This window comes from Alligator sinensis, unplaced genomic scaffold, assembly GCF_000455745.1.
Source record: "Alligator sinensis unplaced genomic scaffold, ASM45574v1 scaffold122_2, whole genome shotgun sequence".
Classification (NCBI taxonomy): Eukaryota; Metazoa; Chordata; order Crocodylia; family Alligatoridae; genus Alligator; species Alligator sinensis.
The window spans coordinates 2,527,752-2,532,298 of record NW_005841984.1 but is presented as its reverse complement, the minus strand read 5'-3'; positions in this window follow the sequence as shown (position 1 = coordinate 2,532,298).

Sequence of the window (4,547 nt, the reverse complement as noted above, 5' to 3'; positions counted from 1 at the left end):
TATTAATAAATTTAATTTTCATTAAATTCCATGAAATTCTATTACATTCATTAGAAAGGTTTTACATTCATTATATCTTTATGCACCTGGAATATTTTGGAAAATCTGGTCTATGTATTTGTTGCATTCAGTCTGAAACAAAGGCACAAAATGTTGTTTCTTATTTTCATTTTACAGCATTCTTTTTTTATTTGAACAAGAGATTCCTTGCTCAAGACTTGCTTTTTTGAAGGAAAGCTTTTTATGTAGCAGGGCAATCAAGGTTCCATCTATGTAATTTATTTTCCCATATAAATAGGAAAAGTCAGATAATCTCAGGCCAACAGAGAATGAAGTTAACTCTTAACTTACTGTATACTGTTGTTTCTCTAGGTAATGTAAATCAAAATGTCAAGTCAATTTCAAATGAGAGATGTTTCCATGGAAAGGCTGGAAAAGCCCAATTTTCAAATGCATGCCTAAAAATGATTCATATATTTGCACCTTCATGTTTTGTGATTGCATAAACAAAACTGGTCTGTACTCTCAAATGTCTAGTCTGTATCACATTTACAGGTGTGTGTACAGGTGATCTGTGTATACCAAAAATATATACCATCAAATTATTGATATAATTTATATGCATGTCGAATAGTTGAAAATAAGTTGAAATTCCAATACTAGCTCATGTGGTTTTGGAAACCCATGCATTTACAGAGCTGAATTCCTCATATTCCTCTAATTTGCATGAGGTGCTATGAGGTTGTTGGTAAGAACAACCAGCTGCTAAAGGAATCTAGCAGGTTATAGCAAACACTTATTATTCACTATAGTTAATTGGAACCAAATTCTAGTAAGTCCTATGTCCTGTATAATACAGGAGGTTAGATTTAGAAAATCCATTCTGGCTTTATCAATCTATATGTATGCTATACCACACCCCTACTGCGCTTTATCTGCAGTTCAGAGATAAAACCCTACCTACTTGCTGCTGATGTTTGTGTGTACCTACCATTTAGGCTAGGTAGATGCTTTAGGTAGGGTCCTGTGTGGTAACCCCACTTTACAGTCTCTTAGTTGTCACTCCTTTAAAAAAAAAAAAAGGAGAACAATGAGAATATTTACTTATCACATATGATGTTTGTATGCTATAAATTCATTACATTTGTGAGCATGGAGGCTTGCACTATAGCAATTAGTGCTAAAAGGTACCAAGGACTCCTTCACCAGGAAATGAAAAGCTGAGACCATCCTCTCAAAATTAAACCACTTTAGTACCATCTCAAAAATTTTGCCAAATTTATAGCTTGTTTTTGAAAGCTTTGCTTACATAGGAAACTTTAACCATAGATAATGCCCCATGTACAGTAATTTCTGTCAGCAGATATGTTTTATCTATAAAAAAACTACTTTTGCAGTTTCAACTGGATGTAGTAGTCATCTTTACTTGCTGTAAACGGTATCATAATTGTGCTGTGCTGTGTTCCCTCATTCTGCAGCAATGATAGCTCCTTTTCTGTATATACAGTTCTAAAATAGTTGGAATCCTTTGGGATGACAAATTAATCTGGTTCTCTGCTCCCATTTATTTGTGGGATCCTTAGCAAGACAAGATGGAGGTGACTGAAAAGTGCAGTTCCTGTCACAATGGATAAGTCTGTGAAATCCTACGCGACTCAAGGATGTAGAGATTGTAATAAAGTGCATTGGTAGGTAAAAGTCTATTCTCTTCAGGGATACACTAAACCTGCAAAGTGTAAAATGAGAGATAGTGGAAGAGGAAATTGTAAGTAGTTATGCATCTGTGAATTTGTTTTCAGCAGCCATCAACATTATAGTAAATTCAGCAGAAACAGGAAGTCCCATTGCTGGCAGAGTAAGGTAGCACATGGGGATATCTTAAGTTGATAATAGCTTCAAGGTTTGTAGTAGAAATGGAATGGCTAGCTACTTCAGTAGGACTAATAGGATGAGCAAAGATACAGCTCAGACGAGCAGTATCTAGGTATTTGCATTTGCTTAAAGACAGTGAAATTAGGAATCGATGTTACTAAGAAACTTGAGCTGAGGACTATTGTGGAGAATTGCCAGGGCTATCAGAATGACAGATAAATGTCTAGGGAAGGAGAAGTTCAATGAAGATTTACAAAGATAGTAATAAAATCCTAGTTAGAATCAGAAAAAAAGGTTAAATTAGACCTGAGTAAGTATATCAAAAAGCCTGGTTTGGGCATTTCTTTTGCTAATCTACATAGCTTGTGTCACTGCCTTTATCACATTCTCTACCTGGCTTCTCACTTTCAATCTGTATTTCTTGAGGATATATCTTCTCCATGAAATATTTCAGCCTGGTGTTAGTACTACATGGGAACAGGCAAGAATACACAAGGACAGCCTTCTAACACCTGCTTCGTTTGCTAGTTCCTGTCAGGGAGTGTTGCTTAGTACCGTATAACAGCTTTTCTGTTCTTCCAGCTCAGTCAGTGCAGATTCAGATTTCCCTTTATCAACCTTCTGACAACTCCCCTCTTCTCCTTGTGTATGCTGCATTAGCAATTGCTGCTCTTTTATGCTACCGTTCTGCGACCCTGAAAACTAGATGTTCCTAAGTAAAAAGGAGATCAAAGAGCACTAAGTTAGGAATGTGAGTCACCAGTTTGTAGATGTTTTAGTTGGCAATAAGATAGTATATAGTTTCCCTGGAGGTACCCTATGGGAAACCTCTAAAATGCACACATGTTGCACACCATCATACTAATGATATCGCATATGCATACAATTTGTCTGTTCACAGAAAACCACAGAACCTTTTTTTTTGGCAACAGCATCATTTTTATAAGCATGTTATTATTTATGAATCTTCCAAAATCCTTCACTGCATTATTGCTTTTCTTGGGCTTTTATTTTTTTTTTTGTCTTAACTGTACAAAGGCCAGTCACTAGTCAAAGAGAACAGGGAATAGCTTTTTTCATCAAAGGTACTGCAGCCATCCTTCAAATAGCACACCCCCACTATTCCTCCTCACTGGGCCAGATTAACCCTTTAGTGGGCCGTAGGCAAACAAACTTGTGGGCTGGTAAAGACCCTCCTCACCTCCCCAGTGCTGCTACCCATGGGGAGCCGGGAGCGCAGCTTGGAGTTCCTGCTATGGGCATCCTCTGTGGCAGTGAAGCCAGTGGAGGGGAGGGGAGTGGAAGGGAAGGGCGGCAGATGGGGCCATTTGCACTGCTGTTGTGAAGGGAAGGAATGCTCCCTCCCACCCCACCACAACTCAGGGCCCTAGGCATGTGCTTAGTTTGCTTATGCATTAATCTAGCCCTGTCACACACACACACACGTGCACACACACACATACGTGTATGTATATGTATATATGTGTGTGGGTATATATGTATATGTGTATGTATGTATGTGTAAACATACATATATGTATATGTATACCTTTACATATAAATAACCACTTATTCAATGGTACAGGACTATATTATATACTTGACTTATACCTCATATAGAGCTTCAACCTACACAGCTAAGTAACAGATCTGGAACAGGTAAATATAGGTAAACATAGGTAAATACAGCACGTCAACAGGGATAAATGTAATTAACTATTTACAGCCCATGAAAGAACATTGCCATCTATGCAGTTGAAATCAAAGATAAGAATACACTTTTACTCATATAACAGTGAAACCTCAAACAACAAAATATGAGGCGCTTGCTCACCCTTCTCGGTGTTGAGGGTGCTACTATGCTAGAGTTTCCCTATTCAGTGAAGGGAAGCCTGGCCGCAGCTCTGCCAGGAGAAAAGGGGAAGATGCTTCAGGCCCCTCTAACACCTTGTGGGCTGGGACAGGATCCCCTGCTTCACAGGGGCCCCTGCTGACTCCCTCCCGAGGATTCCCTCCCCTGTGGGATACTCTTGTTCCCAAAACTCACAACCTCTGGTGATGGCTGTGCACCTTGAGGGCCAGTCTATGGGGGTCCCCATCCTCCATCACCCTCCACAAATGCCACACCCCCACCCCCAAACCCCCCTACATATACACCAGGGGTGGGCACTTATTTTGGGTGGAGGGATGCTTATCCAGTTTTGGCAGACTATCCAGGGCCTTATGGGTAGCCCCGTCCCTTGACAGGTGCCCCGCCCCCTGGTCACCATCTTGGGACCAATGCCCCAATGTCCTGGGACCAGTGTCCCAGGGCCAGCACTGGTGGGGCCCAAAATGGGGCACAGGCTGGCAGGGGTCTGTGGAGCTGGGCTGGGCTTCACCAGCATGCCCCGGCTCAATAGAGCCCCTGCTGGCTGGGACCCCGTGCTCCTGCCACCCTGCTCTGGGGCCTGCCATCACTGGCCCCGGCACACAGGTGTGGCCCCGTGCTCCTGCACCTGCTCACTCCAAGTGCCCCCCAGCCCTGTGGTACAGACGGGGGGCAGTGTGCAGCCCCGACCCCCTGCTCGCCAGCAGGGAAGAAGCTGGTGCTGAGCACGGGGAAAAGCAGCCCCTTGCCCGCCCCATGGCTGGCACTTCCTGCTGCAGGTGCTCACAGCCCATGCCGGGCCGTC